Source organism: Protopterus annectens, chromosome 4.part1 (assembly GCF_019279795.1).
Source record: "Protopterus annectens isolate FY-2018-M chromosome 4.part1, PAN1.0, whole genome shotgun sequence".
Lineage (NCBI taxonomy): Eukaryota > Metazoa > Chordata > Ceratodontiformes > Protopteridae > Protopterus > Protopterus annectens.
In genome coordinates, this window is record NC_056734.1 from 278,547,860 (window position 1) to 278,569,009 (window position 21,150).

Consider the following 21,150-nt stretch of genomic DNA (forward strand, 5'->3'; position numbering starts at 1 on the left):
AGTTGGCCAACAGGTTATTCTGAATGAGCAGGAACTGTTTATATATGCACTTCTCCATGAACTTTGCAAGTGAAGACAGGATGGCTATGGCTCTGTAATTAGACAGTTCAGTAGAGCTGCCGCCTTTATGGAGTGGTATAACATGGGATATTTTCCAGATGGATGGGATGGTATCTTCTGCTATGCCTCTATTGATTAAGATACAGATAGGGTATGCTACAGTTCCCGCAGCTTTTTGCAGGTACTCAGCAGGGAAAAGATCAGCCAAAAGGGTAGTGGGTTTTATGTTTTTTAATTAGGGGTTTGGATAAGAGATGTAGAAACTGGTTGGAAGTTAAAAGAGAGTTGAGAACTGGGTATAGTCGCATTGATTTTAGATGCACCATGAGTTAGTTGACTAGCTAGGGACTGGATGGTCTCTATGAAGAAACAATTTAAGGTATTTGCCACCTCCTCCAGAGATTTGTGGATAGAGGCTGAGGGGGTAGGAGTTGAGGACTGGCCTGGGTGCAGTAGTTTGTTTATACCTGCCCAGAACTTCTGAGGGTTATTTTGATTAGTCTGTTGCAGATGCTAATAAAAGTTTTTTTTATCTAGCAAGATGGATTTGTTTGTCTCATTTCTTAGCTGCCAGTATCTAATTTGGTCTACAGAGGCTTTTGTGGTATGCCATTTGACCCGTGCTTTATTTCCAAGTGCTATTTTTGACTTGGAGTCTTTTGAAAGCCATGGGCGACTTTTGTTTTTGTTCTGATAGAGCGTCTAGGTACATGAGAATCAAGTATGGTAATAAATTTAGTATTAAAGTAACCTACAGCCTCATCTAGTGGACGTTGTTTTAGTTCTGTCCAGTTGCATTGTTTGAGTTTGTCTTGTAATTTGGTGGGGTCGACGTTCTTATTGCTTTTTACAGTTTTGTAGGTGGGCTGGTGGGGGTTACCTGCTTTGTGTTTAATTATGTAAGTAAGAAAGTGGTCACTAAGGTCATCAGGGAGGGTCCCAGACCTGTACATGTGAGGATGACTATTGATGAGTATCCAGTCTAGTATACTCTGTTTGTGGTCAGGTTTGCCAATCCTAGTGGGGGAGGATATGATCTGTGAGAATCCATAAAGGTTTACATGGGTGGTAGGAGAATCTGAGGAGCAGGTATTCCAGTCAATATTGAAATCTCTTAGAACAATGGTTTCTTGGGGGTAAGTAATAGATAACCAACTGAGAATTTCTTCTAAGGTGTTTATGTTGTTGTCTGGGGGGATGTACATGCATATAATCTACAATTATCTAGATGAATCTACAATTACAATCTACAATTATGTAGATGAATCCTTAAATTCATTTGGAAGAAGGAAGATAAAAGACAATTAAAAAAATGGAAACTGATAGTATTGAATAATAATGATTATGAGATCTTTATGAAAATAACACAAAAGAGATTTGAAAATAATATGGAAAATATCACGGAAGATAGTACCCCGGATTCACTAATCTTCCGTGCAGGACTAATCTAGTCCTGCACAGAAGCAGCAGTTTAGGAGGAGGACATTAGTGCACCATGCCTGGCCTCCTAATCTTACACGGAGCGTGGACGAGTGCAGGGGGCGTGTGTGAGACATGAGCTCTCAGAATAAACACGCCCCTGCAAAGTAGAACAGCAGAAATTGTAAATAAATGAGCGAGACCACTCATAGGTGTTCGCATATCCCCACCAGCAGTCCCCCGTGTGTACAACAGCAACAGGACATACAAATAAAAAGAAGTAACCCCTGAATTTATTACTAAAACTCCGAGTACAGCTAACCATAGGTGCGCAGGGTTGCTCATCACTTAGCTATGGTTAAAGCAGCTTAAAAGGCTGAAGAGGATAACAAGGAAGATATATGTAAATGAAGCAGCACGGTAATAGTGTAGTGGTCAGAACAACTGCCTACCGAGCAGACATTCCCGGTTCGAGTCCCACTGCAGCACATACCATTTTCCATGTGAAATCTGTATACGGACATTTATTTACATTTTATTGCTGTATAACCTACTAAATAACATATAAATGTGAACTGGAGTACTGCATAAAATGCACATGTGAAGAGTCAGTACCATAATGAATAAGCTAGCAGTAAGCAGGCGTAAGCACAGATAAGCAATAGTAAGCATATGTAAACACTAGTATGCGTGTGCAAGTGTGTTTGGGTGGGGTGAAGAACTGCCGACACAGATCAAACAAAGGAGATGCTAACTGCATGTAAAACACTGTGACCAGAAGGCAGCAGTGCTAACCTCTGTGCAAACCCATTTACAACCGCTTGAAAGTGCCTTAAGCACACCGTATCCAACGGCCGGTGTCACGTGTGACTCTGTGTACACTAACAGAGTCAGTCATAGGTATCGCAAAGCATACATGGCACAAAAGGTTGGCTGGTATACACATGAAACACAGAATGCAGCAATACCAGTCAACATTACTGGATATGTAGCTAAAGATTTAGAGGTATATGTGTCCGTATGAATACCCATAACTATATAGATATACACCTCCCATTCTCTGTAGTACAAATGCATACATACATAGATAGACATATAAATAAATACCCACATATACATATATACATATGCAGGCACCCATACGTCCACATGTCATTATATATCTAATGACATGTGCACCCATACGTCCACATGTCATTCTATATATATATATATATATATATATATATATATATATATATATATATATATGTGTGTGTGTGTGTATGCAGACATATATATATATATATATATATATATATATGAATATATATATGTATATATACATATATATATATATATATATATATATATATATATATATATATATATATAAATATGTGTGTGTGTGTGTAAATACACACATATATATAGCTAGGATATGAAAAAGCAGTTAAGAATTACATGTGTTCACAGGCCGTGACAATGGGGGTGAGGGGCCCAATCAACAATCGTGTAACATGTATCATCAACTGCCCCCCAGCTAGCCAGGTGAAACATACAAACACACAATAAAAGTAAACAAACCACTGCTTCATGATGTCACTATAGTTGCACTGCATGCTGTTGAGCTCCATGTGTAATGCATGTTGACAGAAGGCTAATGGGAGGACTGTGTGTACAAATGTTGTGCAACTCCACATGTAGGAGTGTGGGGTGGGTGTGACTCGGTTGTGTTCATAGTTGCAATCTAGTGGAGTGTGGATGATGCATATCAGATGTGTGTGTGTGTGTGTGTGTGTGTGTGTGTGTGTGTGTGTGTGTGTGTGTGTCCATGTATGCACAGGCAATAGTGGGATTGACCACATGGTGGTACTTCCCCTTGGGAGTGTGCCATACATGGCCTGAGACAAGGGACACCAGGATAACCTGTCAGGTATGTGGACACAGGACAGCTGATAGCATAACAAGGGCTGTAGCATGGAGCATGCATTGGGAGGTGCAGGACATACTAGGCATACACATCATATTGCCAGCAGCAGATTAGTAACCGGCTACCCACATATACAGCACTACAATTGCGATGGGGAATTACCACAGTACATCAGTGAGTGTATCCAGGTAGTACTGTCATCCGTATGATGGGTCGCTTGTGCAACAGATGTGGCATGGACTGAGCAAGACTGTATGAGGCTCTGGTGTCTGACATATGTAGTAAATGAAGCAGCCCCAAACATATAGGGGCCTCATACACCATTACTGCCCATACACAGGGTAATACAGGGTGACAGCTGTAAGGCCATGTACAACCTACTCCACCCAGGTCAGGGAGGTGATAGAGTAACAGGTTAGGTGTCATAACCACACGTGTAGGCATGGGGCGGGATGATATGTTAATGGACTGTAGTGATGCGTGTGTATTAGCAAGTGCCATGCAGGAAGGGGAACATAGGTAACTGACTGTAGGATTGTCTGCAGACACAGGGAAGGTGAGGTTGTAAGGTGGCTGTCAGTGTGAGTGTATGTGAGTGTGTGTACTGTTTATGCACTGCTGTACAGGTCTTAATGTGTGTATTTGTTTCTCCCACAGGTGGTGATATGGGTCAGGGTCCCGCCTGCTCGCATACTGAGGTAGGTGTCCCTACAGACACCAATGATGATGAAGGGACAAGTTAGGCACAGGTGGGGTTGTCAGAGACCGATACTGCGAACATGCATCATCACCCTCTAGCCACCTCAAGCCTGCACACAGTTACAATGCCCCTAAAAACCCCATCACATGTGGCCATAGCAGAAGGACAGTTGATGCTAGGTGGCAATGGCCAGGAAAGTGTGGTGTCCATGCCAAATGTGTCGGGCCACAGTCAGCATAGCCAGATGTCTGGAAGGCCTCCACATTGGCAGATGTACAGTGGTACTCATGGGAGGACCGCAGGTTATCCTGCCCCTTGCAGAGACACCACAACTGGTACCACCAGGAGCGTGTTTCAGGCTGTAATGGAGACACAGGAATGTATGGAAATTCACTCCAGACAGGTTCTGAGGCTGCAGAATTCTTCTTTTGCAGCTGTAAGTGGCAACCTCCATGAACTCGCTGTTGCCATCTGTGAATATACTGAGGTCATGGATAGACGGTGGGGTGAGATGGTTGGCCTCCTCGACTGTGGTATGTCTGTGCTAGAACATGTGGTGGGAGTGGTGCGATGTCCATGTGGATGTAGGCTAGAGACACCAGCAGCTGGCAGTCAACGTGGATGTGCCAGGATGCACAGCCTCTCCTGTACTGGCAGTACCAGCCCCAGCACACCACAGGGGCTGCTGTCCACACCACACCACAGCAGGCCATGTGCACAGGGCCCTGGTCAGGCTCAGGTGGGACATGGTTCCAATGAACATATGTCATCATCAGGGGAGAGTAGCACCTCAAGGTCTGTACCTGACGTGCCCATGAAACCCCTGGCAGGCACAGTTAGCATGTCTGTGGCCGGAGGCACTGAACTGCACACCCTGCTAGATATGGTCTGCAGCTGTCCAACATTACCCATGTGGGGCAGCCACATGGCGGAACTGTGTGCATGCATACCCACACACTATTCAACCACAACTAGGGCATCCCCATACTGGCACACACCACAACACCACATCCCAATCAAGGAACCACACCCCTCACCCACACACATGGTGACACATGTTTGTACCACCCTCAGCATCTGGCACACCTGCAACACACCCTGTGCATATGATGATACCTGTGCCACATCCCTGTCATACATAACATTGATGCAAGGACAGGATAACATGGTTCTAATGCACACAGTGACTATAATGGGGTGCCACAATGTACCACAGTGTAGAATGTAGTCAGGGGTAATGTGTACTGCATACATGTCAGGTAGTGTAGCCATGCAGCTAGGATGACATTCACACACCCTGTGCATATGGTGATACCTGTGCCACATCCCTGCCATCCCTAACATTGATGCAGGGACAGGCTAACATGGTTATGATGCAAACAGTGACTGTGATAGAGTGTCACAATGTAGCAGTGTAGAATGTAGTCTGGGGTAATGTGTACTGCATAAATGTCAGGTAGTGTAGCCATGCAGCTAGGATGCATCCCAGCTGTTGGTAGCATCAATTGATATCCCCATATTGTCATCTGTTTGTGCTGTAGGCATACATGTGTCAGCAGGAGGATGGTCCGCAGTCATATTCCACAGGGGTATGTCAGTGTGGTGAACCATGACCGTGAAATATGTGCTGTACAGTTGCACACATGCCACATGTATGTATAACAGTTATTGGCCATGCAAATATGACCGGTGGCCTGCTGGTGCAGGTATGACCTGCACCCTTATGTCAACCCAGCCACATACACATACATCCTGACTTGGCGACACTGTGTCTAGACCCCAACCTGGGTATGTAGTACTACTGAACTGAGTGGCTGTCATTGCACACACAGCACCATCTGTAGGGTGAGGTGTGTACCAGATCACATGCTACATGCAGACCATCCACAGACATGTACAATATGGTAATGGGGGATGTAATGTTTGTATATGGTGAATACATAGTGTGCCATACCATCATATACACAATGATCGACACATAATGGGTGGGCACACATCTTAGAGATCTGGTTGTATAGTTGATAACTAACTAGCCCATGTGTCGAATGTGTTAAAGGTAGGCTGCACACAGCACATGTGTAATTGGGCCGTATCCTGTTTTCTGTTACCTGTATGGGTGATGGTGACATTGGCCACCTGAGAGTGATATGTGGGCCATATACCAGGTGTACCATGGTGTAAAGACAGTGTACACAGCACCCACATACCCCACTGGGTATTGTACACACTAGAACCCATCTAGATACTCTGACATACCTACAATCACACAGTGGCCATGACGCAAAATCAACCCATTGCATATCACAACAGTGGTACCACAGGGATATGCATGTGATGTACACATCACAGGCATAGTAGGGTGTTGCATTGCATTGCCACACCTATGGGCGACAGCAATATCCATACTACTGTGTGGCAATGTGTACTGTAATAGGAGTATGTGGATTCGGACTGGTGTACTCTACAGATATGCACACAAGCACATATACACACATGTGGCAGACCTCAATGGGATTCCCATGCCTACCAACCCATTGGTGCAACACTGTTGTGCTGGTACTGCAAGGAACATGTGCCTGTTAGGGAGTGGAGTGCAACAGGCTACATGTTAAGTAAATGGGGTTGAGAGTCACCACACACTATACGGGTCATACGAATAGGCATCCCACCCAGCCAAACACGTCCGCACTGCAATACACTACCAAGTGTTGGCGATCCTGTAACCAGGGCCAGTGGCAACATGGGCACACAATGTTACCTGTACTACATCCCACCTGTATGATGTCAGGCTGTTATTGGTAACATATCATGCAGTACAGTCTGGCTCCCATGGGGAATGTATTATGTGGAAGCCATCAACATTACCAAGCTTTAGATACACAGACACAGATATGCAGATACAGGTATACATATTTATAATTATATATATATATATATATATATATATATATATATATATATATATATATATATATGTGTGTGCATGTGTGTGTGTGTGTGTGTGTGTGTGTGTGTACATATACATGTGACTACACATACACATGCAGTTATATGTACAGTATGATACATAAGTGGTAGGTGCACACCATATGGAACAGCCACTATGCCTACAGTTGACTCCTAAATGACTGGACACTGTATGTGACACCCATACCAATGACAATCGTTGCCTGTAACATACACCCACAGAGAGGTCATACGTGAAACAACACCCACAGGTTTGCACACATGGTAACCTGTCATTGTGTACTATTACAGTTCTACATGCCATGCCATACAACTGTTTAGACACTGATAACTATATCAATGGAGTGATGCTACAGTGGACCAGTTACACTCATACATTAGGCTGGAAAGGTTCACAACTGTTGCTGTCCAGTCCAAGCCATTCACATTGTACAATAAGAAAGACACATTGGACCACAGGATACCTAACAATAGACAGTATGTACTCCAGGTGTGTAGTTCAGCAGCCTCTAACTACACACTGTACAAACACAGTAGGAGGTATAGACGTCTTAAGTCCACATGGGTTGTAAGTGCTTCATAACATGGCATAACTGACACCATCATGAGCATGCCAACATACAGAACAGTTTGTATGGCAGTGGGCAGTAGTCCTGCAGTACCCATATCCATGTCAGTAATTTCTATATAAGTGAAGTATATGGTATAGTACATCCAGATGCCTTAAGGTAGCTCAGCCCTGATACCACCATATTTTGTAGCAGCCTAGGTCTTTTATGGTGCTCCCCCTGGACTCAATAATACAGGGCCATATACCACTGTTACATACACTGGGCTCTGCAGTGCATGAGGGCACACATGTATTGTGTAGGTGGCGCCCACACACATATGGCCCCAGCCCCACCATATGTGTGGGGGTTACAACGGTGGTGGACTGATGGCACACATGTCAGTGTGTTATACTCCCAGCCCACTATGGATCAACCACCGGCAACATGGCATATGTGCACAGCTTGGCATGTAGGTGATGGACAGTGGCTGGAATACAGGCACATATGTGGACAACTATTGCTATAAACTATGCAAGTTGCAGGTGTTACAGGATAGTCTGTAACATACCTTTAGTCAGGGAATTGCTGGTATGGATGGCCATGGATGTAGCCATGTACCGGTAACATGTAACACGCACACTACCAGTGTATTATCTGACACAAAACCTGTGTGGTGGACAGGCAAAGACATGATAGGCACAGCTCCAGCCAGCATGATGATAGGCCCACAGTTGTGTGTTATGCAGATGGACTGCAGTCCATGGCAAACTAGTATGTACACCCACACCCTGTAACACCAGTACTGTACAAAGCATAACACAACTCCACTCTCAGTCTGTCTGAACTTCCTGATCCTCCTACAAATATTTGGCTGCCCTGATTGTGCGAATTCTCCTGTATGGGGTATTGCTACATGCTGTCAGTAGCACTGCTGCACACACACAGGATGGATGCCCATCACACAGGAGATGTAATAGGACTGCACACACATGTTGTGGGAATCAATAGTGGGTGGTTGCCATGACAGTGTTAAATGGGAGTAGAACACATGTGTAATCATATATCTGGCTATCTGGATAAGTATATCTACATATATTCCCACCATAGTTCCTGGACATGAAGTGTAGGCCAATCCCAGCCCGTATGTTCCAAATGTCGTAGTTGCCGGGGATGTCAGGTATCTCTAGCAGGTATACTAGTAGGCTATTGCTACTGTCATTGGGATTGTCATCACAGACATGATGTGTGTGGCAGGTCACACTCATAACATGTGTGCCATTGGTTACTGAACGACATCCAAAGGACATCAGTGTACAGTACCGCTGCTAACAAGTAATGCCACTGTGGACTGCAGCAGAGTTGTTGGCCAATATATGTGGGGGTCTGACACAGTCTGTACAGTCCAGAGGTATACACATAGGCCCTTATTGCTACACATATGTACCATTCCTGACAATATGGATGTGGATTGCCATGTAGATGGGTATAACACATAACGACTGGTATATAATGTCCACCATATGTCATGTATTCACACACCCCTGCCTGGCCTGTAACAGTATGACCACTGGTACAGGGGTGCATTGGCCACATACTGCACAATAGGTATTGACATACATCTGCACTGCATCCCACTGCCCTGTCTGACATACATGACTGTTAGGAGAGGTCCAGCAGTGGGACATCTGGTTAGCATTTGCACATGCCATTCCACTGAGTAGGTACACTCAGCTACTAGGCATGTCACAATGCACTGTGTAGGCTGCAGGCAGACTGCTCACACTGGTCTACACCTCCCAAGGGGGAATGCACATGTACCTGCATATAAAGCAGGCTCCACAGGCATGTCACAGTACAGGGTAGGATACACCTGTGTGACTGTGCATATCCACAACCAATGTGAACACAGCCACAACCACATATGGTTAGCTAGCATGGCATTACAGTATATGGACTATGTGTTTTATACCATCCTCATATGTGCCACTCACGGACTGCCCTACATATACTGGCCTGCTACACAGTTTGGTCTGGTTGCTGTCTGTGGTATGGGACATGTGTGTTTATGGCCCTACAAACATGTATGCCACTACAGTACCATACAGTGGGGCAGCATGTAACATCTGATAGTAGGGGAACTAGAACAATGTCATCCACCACAGTCTGTACACAGGCTAAGGTACATATGAACACTACACACACTATCAACATTCACCATAGGTACACAGACCTCAGTACTGCATGAACATCCTCAGAATGTGCAGGTAATGTAATGTAACCCCTACTGTACATAACATGTGTAGCAGTCAGATATATCAGTGGATTGTTCTCAGATATGACACCACAAAGTATGGTGTACAGCACATATGCACCACTTCATGCACAACATATGTACAAATGTTGACAGAGGTGTGGTTGGGAGCACATACACAGGGCTAATATGGACATGTTGCTGTGATCACCACATGCATCTACTTTTTACAGGGTTGTTGCAATATATGTCCTTTGAGGGATATGATGTCTGTGACTACCACAGCTTTCTCCATCTACTGACTGCAATCCTCACACTACCTTCAGCAGTCGACAGCTATATGCTCCATGGGTGACACATGCAACCACAGACACAACACTACCCAGGCTGTAGATGACCCTGCAGATGGAGATTCCCCATCAACATGGAACTGATATGGCAGGCATTGATACATGTACATCAGCCATATCCACATAAACACTGTGAAAAGAACATTACTCCAAATGCAGTATAGAGGCACTTACAGTCTATAGTAAGGTCAGGCACATCCACCTCCCATTTGTTGCACTGTTTCCACAGTGTATGTTGTTAGAGGTACACCACAATCCATCTGGGATGCTGTTTGGTACACAACAAATCTAGTTCCTGCTCACAGTGGGTGAAAAGGTCAAACACCACCATGATGTTCCTGGGTATTGGGGTGTGTTTCCATACAACTGGTGATGGGGATGTTGCCACAGCTGTTTCACATTTAATCAGCTAGGGGAGGGCTGTGATTCATGCAGAGGCCATCAGCTGATCATGAGCATTACTTACATTACACATGCTACTGCCTAAGCAAAGCAGGTGTAGATCTCCACGTCCACCTGAGAGGGGGTGGTGGATGCAGACAGAGGCTAATACATGTCAGGGAGGGGTGGGAGGGTAAAACTGAAGCATGGTTGTGTCACATACCTAGCAGCTCAGGGTATCAAACCCCAGACAAATATGTAGTGCTAGCACAGTTAGCTGCAATTAGTGGATGCGCCACATGGGTTAACTTTTGTGGTGCACTCAGAACATATATGTGATGGTGAGTGACATCTGCAACAGGGATACAATAGCTGTATTTTAGGTGACATACACATGACTGTCACCATGAACAGGTGCCAGTGTCAACACAGCCACACTCTAACAAGGACACACACACATTGACACACATGGCAGGGCCAGGTGTACAACTCATCTGTTGTGGGATTGCCACATCACATCACTGTGCAGGTATCCCATGCCCACACAGGTCATATGGGGGCTGTACAGGTGAAGGATATAGGAAGGAGTCTGACATCAGACAGCATGCTGCAGTATGCTCATGGGGGTTGTAGGGAGTGTGGATGTGAACATCTGCAGCATGCAACACACACACAAGCACACAGGATGCCACTACTGACATGCATGTGTGCATGTCTGCACAGGTATGAGTGCACCTTGGCATCAGGCTACATGATGATGGTCTGCTTTGTGGCTTAGGGATGTGGTGTCTGCATTTGCCCACACAGATGGGTATTGTATCCCCCATCTGGTCACCTGGGTGATTACTGTGTGTGGACAATGCTGTGCATCACTCGCCATATCTGTGTTCCTTCGTTCATGACATGGACGGCATCTGGGGTCTGCACACCTCCCACATGCATGTACAATGACATGTGGAACTGTACCTGCGGTGTCCGGCCCATGTTGTGAACATAGATTATCATCAGATGTGCCAGTCCTGCCCACCTGTGGCAGAGGCTGGTAATTTCCAGCAGCTTTAGCCTGGACCTACATGGTGTGCATGCTATCAGCATTCCTTGGTGTCAGTGGCATCTGTCCATATGGGCATGTTGTCAGACATGGTATATCCATTGTGGGTCACATGTGATGGCACCACTCGGTGCAGTTGTCCGTTTGGGGAACATGGGGGAGGTGCACTGTCTGCACTTATGTGCATATTGGACTAATGGACTGGGTATCATGGCCTCTGTGGCCCACTGCTGTCACTCCATAGTTACTATCAGTGGCCAATATGCAGTGTACTATCCATATATTGGCTGTTACCTAGGCATGTGTGTGTGTGTGACACATGGGGTGAGAGTGTGCTCTAGGTAATACTGGGGTTGCTAACTGTGATTGCTCAGCCTTGATGTCACATGTCTGGGTATGGCTCTGCACCCCGGCCTCTCAGCCATATCACATGTGTTATCTCTGTACAGTGGACAGTGTGATATATAGTATGGCCACCATATAAGAAAATGCAAAACCCGCTCAACATTGGCCACAGGTGTCACACAGTCACAACCACCTCTACACAGGATACAGGTTACAAACACACACTCACCTGTCATGTTTGGGAGTAGAACCCCTACCTAACTATTGTATTACACTACCGCACTACACAGTTATAGTACATGCCACAGATATTACTGGAGTAGTCCTTGCCCAAAAGTGTATTTCACACTGACTGACATCAGCAAGATTGCCAGAGTAGGGCTTTGAAATGACTGGGAGAGGCTAGCCTAAAATGCATTGCTCCCAATACAGACAGTGACACACACTAAACATCCGAAACTGCCATGTGTGGGGATGGAACTCAACTACGCTTCTAATTCACAATACAGCAGTATGCAGTTACAGGACATGCTATGGTGATTACTGGTCTACCACCTTCGCAGAGGTGTATTACTAGGTGCATGACATTGGCAGCCTTGCTGAAGTTGGGTATGTGAAATGTACGGGGTGTGAATAACCTAGCCTAAAATGCATTGCTCCCAATACAGACAGTGACACACACAAAACATCCGAAACTGCCATGTGTGGGGATGGAACTCAACTACGCTTCTAATTCACAATACAGCAGTATGCAGTTACAGGACATGCTGCGGTGATTACTGGTCTACCACCTTCGCAGAGGTGTATTACTAGGTGCATGACATTGGCAGCCTTGCTGAAGTTGGGTATGTGAAATGTACGGGGTGTGAATAACCTAAAAGCATTGCTCTCTACACAGTCAAATATGCACTCATACACACACACACAGTTGGCAGGTCAGGGACTAAAACTTCCAACTCACTCCTTATTCACACTATGGCCATATGATGTTACAGGATGTGCTATGGAGATTACTGGGCTATGATCATCCCAGAGGTGTATTTCAAGCTACATGACATCAGCAGCCTTGCCAAAGGAGGGCACTTGACTTGTAAGGGGTGTGAGTAGCTTAAAAGGCATTGCTCTCTACACAGTCAGTGACAGACAGACACATACATATATGCACACACACACAGTTGCCACGTCAGGAGTTTGACCTCCTACCTAACTACATTATCACACTACAGCAGTACGCAGTTACAGAATGTGCTACGGAGATTACTGGGCTACAGCTTTCCCAGGGGAGTGTTTCTAGGTGGGTGACATCAGCAGCCTTGCCAAAGTTGGGCATGTGAAATGTATGGGATGTGAGTAACCTAAAAGCATTGTGCTCTACAGTCAGACATGCACGCATGCACACACAGTTGGCAGGTCGCGGGCTAGAACTCCCAACTAACTCCTTATTCACACTATGGCCATATGATGTTACAGGACATGCTACAGAGATTACTGGGTTATGATTGTCCTAGAGGTGTATTTTAAGTTGCGTGACATCAGCAGCCTTGCCAAAGGAGGGTATTCGACTTGTAAGGGGTGTGAGTAACCTAAAAAGCATTGCTCTCTACACAGTCAGTGACAGACAGACATGCACACATAGACTCACACACACAGTTGCCACGTCTGGGGTTTGACCTCCTACCTAACTACATTATCACACTACAGCAGTACACAGTTATGGCATGCGCTACAGAGATTACTGGGCTACAGCTTTCCCAGGGAAGTATTTATTGGTGGGTGACATCAGCCTCCTTGCCAAAGTTGGGTATGTGAAATGTACAGGGTGTGAGTAACCTAACACTCACGGTTGCCATGTTTGGGGGTAGAACTCCTATCTAACTAGTCTATCACACTACAGCATTACCCAGTTATGGGACGTGCCACAGAGATTACTGGCCTACAACTCTCCCAAAGGTGTATTTCACTTTGGATAACCTCGGCAGGCTTGTCAGGGTACTGCTATGGTGGGGCCAGTGTGTGCATGGCCCATACACCATTCATGTAGGGGTAACATGCCACAGGCAGCCACACATATGTCACAGGTGTGTATCTAGGGCAACTAGCTGACTATGTCCTTGTACAGCCATGTTGCGCAGCTGGCATGTGAACCACATAGTCTGTGGTGCTGACAGGTACTGGTCGCTAGTAACTGCAATGTGTGACATCTGCAACTGATGTGTTTGGGGCCCTTTGGCTGTGTGCACGGTGGGACAGGCATGGATGGCTCCTTGTCATGGTCATCCTCTTCCACACATCTATATCCATCTACCTTTGGCGTATTATGGTGTGTTGTCCTTACATACATGTCTGTATTCCTATCCACAGTGTGCAAGGCATGAGTGGTGCATACTGACTTGTGTCTGCAGTAGCTATTGCAACCACTGGATATGTCTGTTCTGCTGGTGTTTGCATACATGGCCTTCATGTGTTTAGGTGTGTGAGCATGCCCAGTATGACCTTTCAGTATGTTGATGACTGTCATTGCCTTCATTTCTGTGTGTGTGTGAGCATGCCCAGTAAGGCCTTCTCTTATGCATGTGTGGAGCATGTCTGGTGGTTTGTACTGCACAGCTGACCTTTGTGTTGTACACCAGCAGGTAGCAAGCTGTGTCTGCAGGGTATCCATAGATCATTTGGTACTAACTATTGTAACATGTCTGCATAGCGGGGGGTAGACCTGACTATTTGTATGTTTCTACACAGGATTGGGGGGGCGCACCTGACTGTTACTGTAGTTCTATGTAGGGTGAGGGAGCATACCTGACAGTTGTGCACATTTGCTAGGACTATACTGGTATGTCCTATAGTCCAATTCAGTCAGTAATCTTACCCATCATGCTGGCTACGCCATACTGGTGTACTTCTGTTCTTATCTTTTGATTGCATACACAATAGTTTCTGACTTCCTAGCCATCACAACTGACATCCCACTACCTGGCCTGCTGTAGTCTGTTCATGCATGTAGACCTGGGTGGGGGTCACCCATACCCCTCATTCAGAGGCCATAGTATGGCATTTGTTTGTGTTTGTCTACACCTGACCTGCTGGCTGTGACTGTTGTTGGGTATGTGACCCCCCTCCTGATTGGCATGTGTGAGTCCCTTATCTTGTGGGTGTCCCAGTATTGCGGGTGCTGCTGTAGCGCTGCCTATGTCAGATGCACGTAGTACACTGCCTACATGTGGTTAGGCACAGGTAGTGTAATGTTTGGCATCCCTTTTACTGTATGTGAGAGTCAGAGAGAGGTGCTATTCCCTGGATCCCTCCCGTGTCAGTGTATGTGCTATGTGTTGCCTCTTTGCCAGGGCCAGGCCATACTTGGCATGCCTCCTTCTGCCTACTGGGGCAGGCTCAGGTTGTTCCTCCGAGTCACTCTGTGCCTGTGCAGGCCTTGGCATTGGTGGGGGCTATATGGCCCTGCTCCTGCTGCAGCTATTTCTGCAGGATCATATTGTGTAGCATGGCACATACAAGGACGATTTGGGTACATGTAGTCGGTGAGTACTGCAAGGCTCCACTGGTTGTGTCCAGCACTGGAACTGTGACTTGAGCATCCCAAACACACGCTCTGTTATGATTCTTGTTTGTGCATGTGCCTCATTATGGAGTTCTTGTTCAGGTGTGTGTGCATTTCTAATGGGTGTCATCAGCCATGGCTCCAGTGTGTATCCAGCATCCCCCACTAGGTGACCGTGTGGGATGTCCCCATTGGCAAATTTCTGGTACAGCTGTGTCAGATGCCAGATGTGGGAATCGTGATAACTTCCAGGGCAGCCAGCACACACGTTTAGCATTATGCCCTGGGCATTGCACACAACCTGGCAGTTGATGGAGGGGGAGTCCTTGCGGTTGATATAAACCCTATCCTGCTCACCAGGTGGTGCTTTGATGCATATGTCCGTGCAGTCTATTGCACCCACTACCTCAGGCTATTCTGCTATTTGGTGGAAGAGACGAATACTGCTAGCCAATGCCTCACGGGTAAGGAGGAAATATACATGCTCACTGACATGTGCTGCCATGGCATCCAGGAACTGGTGGAGTACCCTGGATGCTGATGCCTGTGAGATCTCCATCATATCCCCAGTTGTCCTTTGAAAGGTACCTGTAGCTAGTATTCTTATTCCTACACATACCTTCACTTCTACTGGGATGGGTTCCATCCTGTTAGTTCTGTGTGTCAGGCATGGCCGGCACAGCTCAACAATCTGCTGTAGGAGGTCCCTGTCCACCCTATAGTGCTTCACTATCTCTGGCTCATGTAGCTCCTGGTAGGTCACCCTGGGTCTCTACGCTCTTCTCCGTCTCCTCACTGTGGGTTGGTCGGCAGCGCTTCCATCCTCACCACCCTCAGCCTCTTCCACAAGTTGTATGATAGCTATTACAGCTCCTAACATTTTGCTGTTGTGAGTGTTAAAAGTTCCCCGCTTGTTTACACCAGTGGTGTAGGGTGTGGGAAAAAACAGAGGGGTAAGTGTTTGCATAGTTTATAATGGTGTTCTGGGCTGGGCTGGTCTGCTGCCTGTGTAATTGGCTGGTTCTGATCCATTTCACCTGGCAGCAAACCTAGTACCCCTTGATTAACTTCCTACTGCTGCTTTTCCTTCCCATTGCCCTTCTTATTCATCCCGGGGGCACGCCACACAATTGGTGTACTGCAATGTGCGCACTGCTACTATTTCCTGGGTTCACTTCCTTTATCTTTCTGTAGATCCCATTGCGTGGCGCGCACACCCACTTACACTGTGTCGTATGTGCTGTGCAGGTTTAGATACACCTCCTGGCTTTGATGTGCTAAGCTGGATGCAACCTCAAGCCACAGGGCTCCAATCGGCTGACAGTATGCCTGACACTCCCACACATGATGTCACCTACCTCCTAGTCTTGCACTCAGCTATCCATACTCATACATTGTTAGGACCTGCTTCACATGCTGGGAAAAACCAGGATTCACTATCCTTCTCCTCATCTACATAGAATTGACTGCTAATGCATAGTTACATATGTCACACTGTGGCTCCCACCTTAGCAACCACTACTCACTGGCCAGAATGTCTTTTGCCTGCCATTGACTTGCATGGCGGAATACTGATTTTAGTTAGACTGTTTTTTTTAGGTTTATTTTCTTATTTTCCCACCGGTCCCGTTTGTGCACAGCTGCCCTATGCTTCAACGGACGTGATCGGCGGACATATCATTAAAGTTGTATTTTGTGCATCTGGCATTGTTTGCAATGACAATGGCCTTCTACTTGGCCATTGGCATGCTTCCTCAATGCTATGCAGCCTTTATTTGGAGCTGTCATAGCTCTGTTTTGCAGTTTGCAGTGCCATACTCGGTTACTAACCGAGTACATTTCTGCATATTATGCTAGCCCTGCACGCCCTGATTCCTGCTTCCTGGATGGCAATTTTACCTCATTTGCATGTTTTTTACCTGCAAATGGGGTGATTTGCATACAGGGGGTGGGGACATGCAGCACTAGTGCTACAACGCTTGCACACGTCAGACGTGCACTTACGTGGATTGCTCTGCCGCCATACTGGCAATATTTTATCTAACACTAATCATGCACACCGTGCAAGCTTTTGAGAATCCGGGGGAGTATATATAGTATAAAGGGGAAGGTTTGTCAAAAATTATTAATGATAGAGTAGTTGTGGATGATATTATGAATAGAGAAGAAGAAGGGAAAACCATGACAGGAGACCTTAATAAGGCATTTGACATTGCTGGACATGAAATCATATGGGTAATAATGAAAACTATATGTAAGAAAGTTAGGAAATTATGTATATCATTGTATAGTAATAATAAAATACTTGTAAATGGCTAACTACATCAAGAAGTACATATGAAGAATGGTGTAAGACAGGGATGTCCAATGAATTGTATACTCTTCACATTCATCATTAATGTGATAGTATGTGAAATAAATTACAACATGCATGAGGTGGGCTATAATGACATCTGAAAGGTCATGAATGTAGATGACATAATAATTGCAAAAAAATTTTGATTAAAGAAGTAATAATTTGCACAAATGAGTGTCTGGAGGTGATAAGGATGACTCTAAACAAAGAGAAAGGTAAGGGATTAGGCAATGTGGTAAAGACAGGGGTTTATATTTTTACCATGGATGACATTTTTTGTCTTGGGTATAAAACTTGGGAATCAAGATGTAAGTAGAATTCAATGGAAAAAAAACAATAAAAGAAATAAGACAAGCCTGTCTTTTCTAGAGAACATATACATTCCCCGAGATTCATGAAGTTAGGCGCAAGGCCAGCGTTAGGCTTGCTCCGACCGTGCGGCATACAGATGGCGCAGTAGCGCCATATGCATATTGATGAAGGTGCACTGCCGTCACAGCCACGTGCATAGGAAACGAGCGCGAGTGCATGGGGCATGTCGAAGTGCCGCACGGAGGCGTGGAAATGTTGGTTGTTGACGTGCAACCTAAAATGCTGAATATTACAGTCGGCCTGCAATAGTAATCACACCTGTCAGTGCCCGTGGATGCCGAAACATATGCAAAGCATGCAAGACAGTTCTTGCGAACACAAAATTAATAAGCAAACACAAATGCACGTTAGCGAATACCGAGTCCCATCCCTCGAACAAATGACATTTAAAACCGTGTGCCCGTATTCTAATGCAGTGTTGATAGTTATACCAAGTGAAAGTGAAATGCATCCTGTTAGCACGTCGCCAATAGCTAAGTCTATGCCAATGGTCAGGGTTACCACCTGTCCAACATTGTGAGGGATAGTACACAGCTGGGCAGTTGTGTCCATACCAAAACCATTATAAATGTAAAATATCCTGTGACCGTTTGACATAATTATGTCCCACATCACATGTAACAGTCACATACAATAGTTATTTCCATATGTAACATACCACATGTCACAAGAAATAGAATAAGCAAGTAAATGAAACAGAAGGAGCAAATAAACTGCTACAACAATAAGCTAACATGTAGGCATAAAACAAAAGTATTATCCGTTGCACTGACTGTGGGTATGTGTTGCCCTGTAGAAACTGATCTGTATCCGGAATATATCCCATCCTGGCCATATGAAAAGGTGGCAACCTTAACAATGGGCAGAGCATTCGGCCAAAATCCGCCCATATGCGGTCCAAGCCGTTCTTGTCAGGATGTGTCAAAGTTGAACTGGTATTACCCGGGTGTACCCACCATGTCATGAAAGATAAGTATTTGCGTGTACCTATGTGCATGATGTACAGCATGTGGAAGGTGAAAAATGCCAGGGTAGTCCTCACAACCATGCAGGTACCTGACATATGTAGTGTATGCAATGTGTACCCTTGACCGTACAATGGGCCATCAACCAAAGAAGGGATGGATGGAGTGTGTGGAATATGTGTGTGGGGGATGGGTAATGTTATAATCCATAAAGGCGAGACTGTGTTGGATGCACAATAGGTGAACTGGAGGTGTATGAGGGAGCAGCAGGTGAATTAGAAAGAAACACAAACAACAAGCATACACATCTGCAATACAACCTGACAGGCCATACTGTAGAATACAATCACACAAACATATGAATATTAAAATGTGCGATACACATGCACAGAAACGTCACTGGCACATACCCACAGAATGGTCTGGATGGAACTGAACATTCCAACTGCAACACACCTGGATGCATAATTGAATACCCATCATCCCCTCTACAGCACACAACCCGGCCCCATTCCTGAACGTCCACCAAATCCAGCCATACTTGGGATATTAGCTTGGCACAGCCATATCTGCACATACTGACCGCTACTCATATGTAGTAGGCAGTGTCACCCTAGGCAGTGTCAGAATTGCAAACTATGTATCCCTTGCATGTAAAACCCCATCACATTTTCGTACGTCCAGAAAAATCGAAGGTTGTTTTCCTGTTCAATTTTTGGATATCCCTCATGGGATAAGTATCCTGAGTAAACATCAGACTTGGTATCATGACACAATGTCCAGACCTGTAGACATCTGGACACAAGTTGTATGTGCAGTAGTGGTTCACGAGACTACTCAGCCTCCTGCCGGTTATGCAGAACCTACTACCCGGGATCAAACACCTGCTCGTGATGCACGTCTCCCCACATGGATTATCAAGAAAATATATTGTACACAGTCGCATAGCGGCACTTGGAAATAGGGTAATTAAGGCGCTGACATAAGCAGGGTACCTCCTGTCCCACTTTGTGAGGGACAGTCCCTGTTTGGGTAGGTGTGTCCTGACCAAGAATGATACAATGGCAAATGTCCTGTGATTGTAGGAAATAACTATGTACCATATTTCATGTAACAGTTGCCTAAAACAGTTATTTCTGGATGTAAAATACATAAATTGTACAAGAAACAGAATAAGCAACTAAAGTGCTACAGGAATAGGCTCTCATCTAGGAAAATAATTAATGTTCTAAACCCTGTACAGACCATGGGTATGTGTTGGCCTAAACAATCTGGTGTGTCCAGAATATATCCCATCCTGGACATATGAAAATGTGGCAACCCTACCAATGGTCAGAGCATTCGCACAATAACTGGCCAGCCTCTTAATCACTCATAAAACCATTGACCTTTGGAGGAAAGGTGTTGAATGACACTTGAATGAATAATGACAATAATTAAGAGTAATAGACACTTTTAACTTCAGAAAATAAGTATTAATACATATGCTCTGAATCTGTCAACATGATTCAAGTTAATACTACTAATATTGTAGAAGTGTCTGTGATTGTCCTTGATTTGTCATTGTCTTGACCCTGTCACTGTTGAAATTAGTCCCTGAGTGTTTGAGAGGTCCGTACACATATATAAACCAACCAACTGTCACATTTGTTGACAGTACTATTGCATACCTGCAGTGAATTCATAAGTACTGTCCAGAATAATATTCATCGTATATATGAATGAATGAAATAGTCAAATGTCATATTTGTTGACAGTACTATTGAATACCTGTAGTGAAGTCGTAAGTGATGGCCAGAATAATATCCTTCGGATATAGGGAGATAAAGGCAGTGGGGATGCGCGGTGTACATTCAACTGTATGGGAAATGAAAATAAGTATGTAGGTGTATGTACAGACAGATATATATATATATA